We start from the raw sequence: 12,548 nt of genomic DNA, 5'->3' as shown, positions 1-12,548 counted from the left end.
ACTCCTTTTTCTTTGGCAAGGTGTTCGACAAGTGGGATAATGTTGGAAATATGGCGTCTCAACCTTGCATTTATATGAGGTTACTATTCATAGCAAGTTTGCATTTGAGTACGAAATGGTGCGAGATTCTACTCGAAGCTTTTGGTTGGCTAGATAAGCATTCCAATAAAGTCACGTCCCAAGATCACAACTAGTTTTGAAGATATTAAAGTTTTTGTTTTGGAGGGGTGCAATGAAATGTTTAAATTTAATTTTGAAGACTTTAGAGGCCTCGAAACACCTTGAAAATTGGGCATAAATAGCATAGCAGTTTATGAGGCACTAGAGCACTTCATAAGATTTTTGACACTTCAAACGATTCGTCAATAGGACACAAGGTTCTCAAGTTATGGCCTCTGAAAGTTTGTAGCCCTGAAATAGGAAATATAAAATGTATCAGACACATAAATGAGTTGTAAAAGGGAGGAACATGTGTTGATGTGTGTTTTAACATATTTTAGGACATCTAGAAGGGAGATAAGGTCGGCTCTACTTTATTGGGTGGTTTTAGCCCATGGTTTTGTAATACCATTTGACAGTTTCTTGTATTATATCTCCTATATATGAGGTGTGTGAGATAGAGGTCGTGTGTAAGAGTCTCATGGAAATTGAGTTACCTCTGAGTCTCTAATTAGTGGTACTCCTGTGAAGAGATTGCTCTGCAAGTTTATTGTAATCTGTTATTGATTGCTGAATAATATATTGAGCTGCTTTTGGAGTGTGGGGTTTTTCTCCCGAAAGGCTTTCCCCCCCATAAATCACTGTGTTATGATATGCATGATATTGTGTCTATTTATGTTAAGTTTATGTAACTATTGTAACAATCTGTAAAAAAAATTGCATTACCCTCCTCTCAAGGTTAGTGCAGGAAGTTGTTCTACTACTTAACTTCCTTGCAAGTATCACTTACCATGCAAAGAAGAGTTCAAAGCCCTCAAGCTCTAGTTCAAGCTCAAAGAGACACAAAGAATGCATAGTGGCGACACAACAAAAAAAATTCTCCAAAAGATGAAAGAATGAATACAATGCTTTAGGGATTCTCGGGTTTCTCATGCCTTATCCGGATGATGGGATTATTTTTTGAATTATTTTAAATTAAATCATTCCATATTATTAGCCCAGGGTCTTGACTTTTAAGTCAAAAAGACTTGTGCTATGAATAGGACCCATAAAGCTTAAAAAGGGTTCAAGAGAATTAAATTGTAAAAAATGCCTTTCATGCCTTTCATGCTTTCAAGAATTTAATTTAACATTTATTAAAATAATTTTATCAATTGTTCTTAATAATTTTAAATTAAATTATTTTAAAAAGGGCAAACAAAAAGGCAATATATTATGCATACAACATGGAGTGAAGCTTTAAGCTTTTTTGAGCCTTTTTACGCATGCAAAGGAGGAGTTTTGAGGAGAAGCTAAATATGAATGTAATAAAGAGTTTTCTTTTGATTTTTTAGTCAACCTTTTTGAGTTCACTTGAGTCAAGCGAATCACTAGATAGAGTTTGAAACTATGACAACATGGATTGCTTCATTTTTGCTCCTTTTTTTTAGGGTTTTTTATTTTTACTCGTGAGAAGCATGTTTTGTTTTTTCTCACTTTCAGTTAGCTGTGAGTTCCACCTCTTGGGCTCATTTTTGCATGCCTTCATTGTATTTAGGGAAAAAAAAATTCTTTTTTCCTTAGTTCTTGATTTTTGTGCCTTTTCTCTTAGCAAAGAGAGATCTTGTAACTCATTTTTACAGTTATATTGGATTTGTTATTAACAGATGGATTGCTTTTAGTCTTCAAGTATTATCAAGTTTTTCCTTCAAGATTTCATATATCATAATTGTGGTTGATTTGATAAGAAAATTTTATTGTGTTTCAATTAGGAAACCTTTATTTTTTTGTCTCCTTCATAAGTGTGTGTATGCAGTTAAATTCTCAGGTTATACACTACACATCTGGTTGTGCAAATAGAAGTACTAGAGAGTCATTGTGGATTAGGTTGCAGTCAAGTTTTTTCATCATTAGGTGTACCACCTTCCTTTTAAAGTTTTGTTGATCCATTAATTTCAAGCTTTCTTCCCTTTTCCATCAAAGTTACAATCAGATATTAGAAAATCATACATGAAGCCAACCTATAATCCAGAGGTCTACTTTCAATATAGGTGCCCACAACCTAAAAGTATTCCCATGTTTCTCAGGATTGACAAACATTTATTATTTTGACACACGGGTGCAATCCTTGTGATAACAAGAATATTACATAGCATAGAGGCAAGGATGATCAAGAGGGATGTTATACGGGAGGTCAAGGTGTATAAAATGTAACAAATTTTGTTGCACAACAAGCCTAATTATGATGGGAATATGGATAATTTCTACTAATTCCTCTCCTCATTTCTATATGCTTTGATAGTTATAGTTTGGGGATCCATTGGTTCCTTTAAATAATCTAGGTGGTTGATCAACTACAAGGTATATATATTTAAATTTGATTCATTGTGTATAAGAGCCCTTTTTAATTTGTGTTTGGTGATAAGGACCTCAATACATAAAGGGAGATTTTGGGCTGGTCCATGTAGAGGCATATCATAAAGGGAGATTGTGGGTTGGTCCATGTAGAGGCATGTCATATTGAATGAAGGTAAGGTGGTGAGTGGAGGCTAAGTGAATAACAAGAGCTTAAAAGTTATTTAGTTTGAACTTTTGATTCTTGTAAGACTTTTAAAAAGATATCTTTGTGGGTAGTGGATGTCTTAAATAAGGTTCATTATCAATAGTTGTGTTGGACTTTTCTCAAATTGCTCAATTATGCTATATCATCTTAAGAAAGGCCTAAGATATATATTTGATATACCTTGACATTACAAGATAGGAAAAGACTTTTTCATTAGAACATAGGGATTGACTCTTTTTTTTTCTTTAATTAAATTGGTTATTACTATGTCCCACAAATGGAAAATAACCTATGTCTCCTAACATTACAAAATGGAGCTAAATTAGTGTCTTTAACCATAAAGTAAATATAACTATTTCACATTTATATACACTATTTGAGTGTGACTAAGAATGATTTCCCGCTCGACGAGTGTGAGGGAACTAAAATGAGCCTAGATGCATCATCATTTGACTTAATGTCATGTAAATTTGCATCTTTGAGAGTCATCCTCCTAGTTTGGTCAATTTAATTGCTAGCCTTCATGTTAAGCCATATTGGCAAGTCATACGCTTCTCTCTCATCTTAAATTGAATGGTGGTAAGTTTGAATTATGTCACTCTTCTCGCACCTAATTTAAAAGGCACCTATCCTCTCCTTTGATCACCTTGTTGGCCAAGGAATCAACCATAACATTAAATTATCTGTAAATGTGATTAGTTGTAGTTTCATCAGATTTTGCTAGGGATCAGTTTGAATAGTGTTGATTATTAACATTGAATCAATTCCAAGATTTGAAATACGAAGTTATTGATGATCAATGTTTTTAATTTTGTCTTATTGTTTGTGTTTTTGTTAATGGTCTAGATATATCCCCTCTAAATAAACCCTTTAAATCTTTTATTATGCATCCCACTCTAGAGGCCCCAAGATTGTCGTGTGCCACTTTATCAAAATTTAGTTTGTGTCACTCGAGTTGAGGGTCTCAATACCCCCACTCCCATTAATGGAGGATCATCGACCACATTGTTGTTATTTTTCATAAATAATTTAGGTTTATTAGATCTTAATTATTTTTGAAAAAATATTTTTATGACCTTTATCAATAAGAGCCTTCACTTTTTGAATTATTTTATTGATAATTTCATCAAACATGATTTTGCAATGTACAAGTGCAAGTGAAAGACCATCTCTAAGTTAAAATTAGTGACAAAGATATAAATTAATTAATTCTCAAGAATTGGACATGAGAATCTACTAGTTAAGTCTTGCCAACGTTGGAAGAATGAAGATAATCTTTGACCATCCCTCTATTTTGTAATACATTAATCCATCATTACGAGCATGTGTTGCACATTGCATAAAAATGCTTAACAAATTTCTTAGTTAATTTAGTAAAGATGTGTAAACCCACTCTGAAGGTGTAGAAACCATTGTAATGTTTGTCCACCTAAGTTGTGTGGTGTAAGTAAGTAATTGTCATTATAAGAAACTTCCCCGCATGACAATTTCTTTTAATATGCTCTTTACAATATCCCTTCCCTTTGTACTTGTCAAAACTTGGAATTTGAAAGTGAAGAGAGAAAGATGTTTGCAATATAGATTGATTGAAGGGGTATGGGCATAACTCCTCAAACTTGTATTTCTTACTTTGATTTTTGGATATTGTTTGCAGTTCTTGTATATTATTTTTCATGTCTTGTCATTCTCACATAAACTATGGGTTTGGGGATGTCTTAGGATTGTTTTGGTATTGTTAGTTGGATGGTTTTTAGGCTAGGTGATCCAAATGTACCAAATTTGATAATTGTTGACTTATAAGTTGATATTGGTTACTTAAGAGTTTGTTTAAATTTATGTAGTCATACCAAATTTATTTTCCTATTTTCTATAAAAAAAAATTGTAATTGAAGTTGACATTGATAGTAGTGGCATGTTACTTTGAAAATTCTTGAACAATGAGGCTTCTTAAGATCTTATGAGTGTATATTTTAATGGATTTTCATTTCTACCTCCAAAAGACATTTAAGGATGTTATCTCAATTTTTAAGGAGGTATTTTTCTACATATTAAAAATCTTTTTTAGACTTAAGGATGGCATATATATCATCAAAGGTCTCACTTTGGTTAATAACATTTTTTTTATCATCCCCAATAAGTTTTTTTTATCGGCTTTGATTGATAGGCATATAAAAAAATGGGTCAACTTCAAAATCTAATTTACCTTGACTTCTAAGTATTGGACCCATGTTTGGGTTTAAACTCTCTTTTTTATTTTTAGATTTCTATTTTATTTTTTTGGATTTTTGGGTTTAACTTTATGACACATAAAGAAATATTGCAATAAAAAATCTTAAGGCTCAAAATGGAAAAGTGTTCCCTTTTGGGTTTAAAGTGGGAAGGATTTATATAATGTTAAGAAACATGTAAAACACAAAAACAATCCTAGAATTATTTAGTTAGATTTGTCAATCCTTGCAAGAGTCCAAATACATGTACTATCTATCATGTGATGGATGGCTAATGAATGCAAGGTCATGGATCACTTGTGAACTCCTACCATGGAAGTCAAAACCTTTTCCCAAAGTTAGTTCCATCTCTCCATTTTAAAAGTGGAAAAGATGAAAAGTACATTGTGTGTAGCTTGTTAGACCTAACTGGTTTCTAATGCATCATAAGATAGGATAACCAAAGGTCTTAAATTAGGTTGTTTAGACTACTAAGGGTGTCCTTGATATACTATAAGGGTACATGTGGTTTGGTCTATGAAGATGAAAGTAAAAAAGCCAAAAAAAGAGGAGAAGAAGGCAACCCATCTTTCTCCTTTTCTTTCTCAAGGTCTTATATTTTTGGGAGCTTAACTCAAGTGATAAAATTTCAATTTTCAAGAGGTATACCTTCTAGTTCATCATCCACTCTTTATACTTTTTCTAAAGAAATATAGTTGAGGTTATTCCTTTGGTTATGAACAAGACAAACCTCCTAAGTACTTATTTTTTATCCTCTAGATCGTCTTAAAAGTGCAGAAGGAGAGCATACACTAGATATCACTTCAAAATTAAAAACAAAAACTATTAGTAAATTGATCCATCGAAATCTACCTATGATAATAATTTTCAATTCCATTTTTTATGTGAAAAAACAAATAATTGAGGAATGAAAAAGGTCTATAATCAATGCCTTTTATAAAATTCATTAATGATTTAAATGTTTTCTTCAACAAATATCTTACAAAACCATAAATTAGAAGTTTCAAGATTTTTGTTTTGACTAATACCAATGCTTGTAAGCTTTCAAATTTTAGACATTAGATCAAAATAATAAAGATAAATCCACATATTAATATAAATTTAAATTAAAATATTAAAATATTAAATAAAAACACAAATACAAATGCTTTGAAAATGTGAATATAAATTTAGATAATACAAATTAACTCCACACAACCACCATAATAATATCTAGGCATTGCATTTTTTGTAAAAAGCAGCAGTAACTTTGAAAAGGCACTAGAACTTTTTTGTATGCATAGATTAATTTATAACTTAACAGTAGAGATAATTTCTTTTTAAGCAAAAAGGTGGTCATCTAGATTGTATTGATGACAATGCATGCCTTTATAAATATGTGCAGGGGTGTCTCCATTAATGACTGCACATCCTTACACAAAATATTACAAAATACAGAATTATAGGAATAAAAAGATAATACTCAATGTCATGGATCTATATTTCATTTATCAAAATCAAACATAAAACCAATGTAAAATTAGAGAATTTGTGTGACACTCTTAGAATTAAGACAAATGATCTTAATAAAATTGGTAATTGATGCAGATAAATTTCTATTCACTACAACTAAAACTTAGAAGTATTATTCAATGTCTATTAATAAACTGTTATAACGAGCCTTGTTCCTATAAATCAAGCATTTCAAGAAAATATGTAGGCCAAATAACATAGAATTAAGGATTGGAGAATCAACAATTGAAGAAATCGGAAAAAGAAAAAAGGAAAGATAAAATATAGCAGTATTAGCTCATTTATTCATCATTCCAAAATCAAAATTATAGTCAAAGAAAGAAAGAAGAAAGATTTTCCCCAAAAATTTGACAACTCTCTCTATCCACCACAACATCAAATATTAAATGATAGACAAATGTTAAATCGACAATAAAAAGAATCTAAATTTTTTAATTCAACATAGAACTAGTATAAAACTAATCAATAGAAGTCAACATTATTTTTTCTCTAGTTTAAAACTAATAAATAGAAGCTAAATTAAACATCACCAAACCAACAAATGGGACATGAGCAACCCAATAGAAAAGAGTGACACTTGAAAAATATGCAAAAAAGAGGTCAATAAAAGATCAGACTTATAGAACAACAATAAAAATAAAACACAAACAAAATGTAAAAAAAAACATAATTCGAACCTCCATTGTGATAATATAGATGTGTTTTGTGATGTTGATATATGGGTGCTCAAATTGATACCTTGTGCCTATAGGTTGACCATGCACCCACACATGGAGATGAAGGATGAAGGGCTCAATTTATAGATTTGCAAATGGGAATGTGAACAGTGAAGATTCAATCTCAATGGATGATGGAGATTGAATGGGGGAATCTAACTAAGAATAGTCAGGGGAGTTATAAATGGGTGAGGATAATTAAGTTTTATTTTTTATTTATTTTGAATAAATGGGTGTGCATAAGATAAAAACAAGAGAGGAATAATGAAAGGGGTTCCAAATGGAATATGAGGATTTTATTATTTATTGGAAATGGATAATAGAAAATATTATTATTTGCAAGTGGATAAATGGATAATAAAATGGATATATAATTACTTCATTTAGGAAATGGGTTGAAAAGGTTTTAATTTGTCTAGGATGGATAACAAAAGGGAGAAATAGAAAGGAACTAGGTTGAGAGTAGGATACAACATGTTATTAGGATGCAACGTTAGCTGATCTGATTAAACACGTCTACATTAGTGATCTAAATAGACTTCACAATGAATGATTGATAAGGAACAACACATTTGGAAGGTTTTGTTGAGAAATATGTGTGTTCTAATACCAAAGGTTGTGAAATTCAATATCTACACAATAAACCAATCAAAGGATGAGATATAAGGCTTGGACAACTACAACATGAAAATTTGAAACTTATATGAAAATCTAAAATTAAGTTTCCTTAATATGGAATTACTATGATTAGATCCTTCTTCTTCATGATGCTAAAAATTAGCCATCATATCATGCTTATTAACACTAACTTATGTGAACATATAACAACAATAAAGCATACATATCATCACCATAAGATAGAAACAAAGAGGCACAAATAAGAAACATAAGAGCATCACATAGCATAAGATTTATGTGGAGAAACCCTTCCAAGGAAAAGCTCCACTAAGAAGAGAGGTCAAGTATGCATCATCTTTGAAAAAATATTACAATATGTCACACACTTCCATTTTCCTCTTTGCCTCCAACATGGAAACACATGTGTACTTGTGAACAACATCCTCATACCTCTCATCTATCATTGTTCCTATAGAGTAACTCAAAATTAAATTGTTCCTCTATAATTATACATTCAAGGAGCTATTTATATAGAAAGACAAGAACTCCAAAACCACCAAACAAGTCATCCAAAGAATGCTCTCATTTGAAAATGTCACTGGAACCCTTGGATTTCCTACATAAAATGTGAAAGGGAAGTGGTTTTGGCTCCAACACTTTCCCTCCAACTTGGGCTCCCAAACATGGAAGATAAACCTTACATTAAATGCAATAAATGATATAATACCAAGAGAAACTTGTTGCATCTTTCAATTTTCCACTTGGATATCCCAAGGGTCACTCATTTTTCAAATTCCCATGTCATTAATTATCTCATTCTATGTGTCCACATGTGGGGAAAACAATATTAAATAATTGTGTTCACAACCCACTTTAACCATTGCCGATGGAACCCATCACCCCTTATGAATTTTACATCCCTCTCATGATATAATTGCTATTTTATTTTCTTGCACAACAATGTTGAGGTGAATGAATGTGTAGTTGTGTGGGTATATCAGATAAATATTTAAATGAATTACATTGGAATGAAGGAATATTTGACTCATATTATCAAAAGTGTAACTAATGTTTCGACATATGTTATGTCTAAGATGGTTTATGATTGGTCTAACTACATTTGTGAATCCAACTGGATGCAAGATACTTCACCACCCTTCGAGAGGAGATGGAGAGCATCACTGGGGAGAGGGTTACAAACTCGAGAAATGTTTGAGTTGCCATTGGAGCCAAAACTCATATCCATTCTGAGATAAGTTGCCTTCGTTGGGGTTATTTGATGTTGACCTAGTGTCTTAGTGGGTAGCATCGGTAATTTACGTCTTCCTAATGTCACAACCTTGAGTTATCTGGATTAACTTGTTTAGGATCATTACCACCTTGATACTATCTTCTATTATTATTTTATTTAATTTGACATGTTATTATTTCTTATCTTATATCACCAATACAAATATGAGTAGATGAAGAGCTATGCAATATGCATACTCATATACTTATATATGAAATATAGATGTAAGTATATGTATATATGTATATACATACATCTGCATATAAGCATATTAATATTAATATAATAAGAAAAGAAATAATTTAAATCTAAACTTGATAAAATTATACTATTTTTTTTTATCAAATTAAGACTCCAACTCTTGGTTGATTGAGAAATTGATGATAATGATTATAAGTTTAAACCCATTTAATTATGGAGCCACACTATCTCATAATTTCTATGATTGTCTTTAAGATTAAGCCAACACAAATCAAGTTGTGGCATTCAAATAAGATCATCTGGTCTTTTTTTTGTCAACCTCAATATACTTAAAGAACTCGATAAGCTCAAAGTTCCTTTTGATATAATGAAATATATCCTTTGAATTCTTACTCGATATATTTCATCAACCTTAGAGCTAAGGCACACCCTTATCACTTATCAATGGTAACTATTTCTTGATTTTAAGTATATTTTATAATTCATTTGAGGTCTGACAGTATAAGGAACCGGTATTCTATTCTTTTTGGGGTTACAAACTTCAAAATGCATTATTAACATTGCTTGGTAAAAGATAAACATTAGGAAGCAAGCGTGGGTTAAGTGTTTGTAGACTTTCAAATTCATAGCCTTGATTACAATTCATAGTCTCGAAGAATGGTCTAGTTCTAAGTGGTATTCAATAGAATAATATTCTCATTATGATATCAATGACATTTTAAGAATCTTTGTTTGTTATGATTTTACTAGAAGTAATGTAAAATATGTTTTATTATAAAATGAGTACAATAATAGAAAAGTTGTCTCTAACCGTATTGTATAAGGAAAAGTGTATAGTTCCATTTCTTAATTTTGTCTGACAACTTCTTGATACTTCAAGAAAACTAATAGCTTGCAAAGCTATAGAAATTATCTTGAACTCATATGAGTTAGCAGTTTTAAATGAACCATGAACACTTCTTATGAGGATGAAACTTGAGCTTTTAATTAGAATCATTTCCAAGACTCATTTGTGATGTCATTATAAGACTTATAATGGGATTTATTTTGTGTAAATTGGTAGTCTTTCATTTCTATGAATGAGACTACTAGAAATTATATGTTTTATTATCAAAGGTAATGAAAAATTTATTATATGAAGAATTAAGCTTTTTGGTTGTATCTTAACTTCCTTAACAAGAAGACTGCATTAACTAAACCTTGGTATGTAGAGAGTTATGTAGGACAACAAACTAAGTTTGTATATATTCAAAAGAGTGTAGAGTTAGCACACATATAAATGCATGTAGAGTGCAAAGATTAGAATGCATATGAGTGCATGTAGAGAAAGAGATTGTCATACTTAACCCTATGCATACCAAGATCTAATTCATGCAAAGAAAAATAGTACCTATTATGTCATATTGCATGTCCTATTATTATCACATTTAATAGGGTCATAATAGGTGATCTTAAGGGGTTTTATGCAATAATAAATGATCTTAAGGGGTGTTGAGGGGGTTTATGTCACATTAGTACCTATTATGTCATATTAGGTCCTATTATATCATAATAGGTCCTATTATGACAATAGGATCTATTATATCATAACAAGTTCTATTATGACTTAATAGGATCTATTATGTCATAACAAGTTCTATTATAACATAATAAGACCTATTATCGCATAATAGGATCATAACAGGTGATCTTAAGTGGGTTTGAGGGGTTTTATGTCATTGTAGGTGATCTTAAGGGGTGTTAAGGGGGTTTATGTAACATTAGTACCTATTATGTCATAACAAGTCCTATTATGTCATATTAGGACCTGTTAAGTCATGATAGGTTCTATTATGACATAATAGGATCATAATAGGTGATCTTAAGTGGGCTTAAGGGGTTTTATGTCATAATAGGTGATCTTAAGGGATGTTAAGGGGGTTTATGTAACATTAGTGCCTATTATGTCACAATAGGTCGTATTATGTGATAATAGGTCCTATTATGTCATAGCAGTTTCTATTATGACATAATAGGACCTATTATCACATAATAGGATCATAATAAGCGATCTTAAGTGGGCTTAAGGGGTTTTATGTCACAATAGCTAATCTTAAGGGGTGTTAAGGGGGTTTATGTCATAATAGGCCCTCTTAAGGGGTATTACTAGATCATAGGACCTATTATGACATAATATGACTAATTATCACATAATAGGACCTATTGTCACATAATAGTCCTCATAACAGGTGTCTTGAGGGGTTTTATGTCATAACAGGTTCTATTATGTCATAATAGGTCCTATTATGACATAATAGGTCATAATATAGCATAATAGGTCCTATTATCACATAATAGGATCATAATAGGTCATCTTAAGGGGTTTTATGTCATAATAGGTCCTATTATGTCACAATAGGTTCTATTATGTCACAATAGGTCCTATTATGTCACAATAGGTTCTATTATGTCACAATAGGTCCTATTATGTCACAATTGGTCCTATTATGTCATAATAGGTCTTGTTATAACATAATACCCTTTAATAAGTCCCACTAAGGGGTATAATGTCATAATTGGTCACCATAAGGGGTCTTGAGGAGTTTAATGTCATAATAGGTGATCTTAATAGGACTGATTATCACATTATAGGACCTATTGTGACATAATATGACATAATAGGACTTGTTGTGACATAATACCCCCTTGATAGGTCCTACAAAGGGGTATAATGTCATAATAGTTCACCTCAAGTGGTCCTAAGGGGTTTTATGTCATAATTGGTCATCTTAAGGGGGCTTAAGGGGTTTTCTGTCATAATAAGTCCTCAATAGGGTTTTATGTCATAATAGGTCATAATACCTATCCTTAAGGGATTTTATGTCATAATTTAGGGTCTTAAGAGATTTTATGTAATATATTTCATGTGGTTATCTAAAAAGGTTTTTATTTATAAATTATTATCCATTAAAAAAATTTAAAACTAATACATTATTATCCATTAAATTATTTTTACAACTAACACATTATAAAAAAATATTTAAAAAACCTATAAACATTAATATATTTAAGTAAACTATTAAAAAATACATTAAAAAAACGCAAAAAAAAAACCTACTTGGAAACCTTTTTGGCTGAATCCGTTTGCTCCTTTGTCCTCGCAGCCCGCTTATCTCCCAGCTTCTTCGTGAAAAATGAGGGGTAAACCCTCTTTGTGAATTTATATATTGTCGCTATTTTGGTCGAAATGTCAATTCCACGTGGCTACCACATCGATGCGACATAGGTCCGATCAAAACCCT

The sequence above is a fragment of the Cryptomeria japonica genome, chromosome 11 (genome assembly GCF_030272615.1).
Source record: "Cryptomeria japonica chromosome 11, Sugi_1.0, whole genome shotgun sequence".
In the NCBI taxonomy this organism is placed as follows: Eukaryota; Viridiplantae; Streptophyta; class Pinopsida; order Cupressales; family Cupressaceae; genus Cryptomeria; species Cryptomeria japonica.
The sequence above is the reverse complement of the archived record's forward strand: the minus strand, read 5'-3'. Positions refer to the sequence as shown.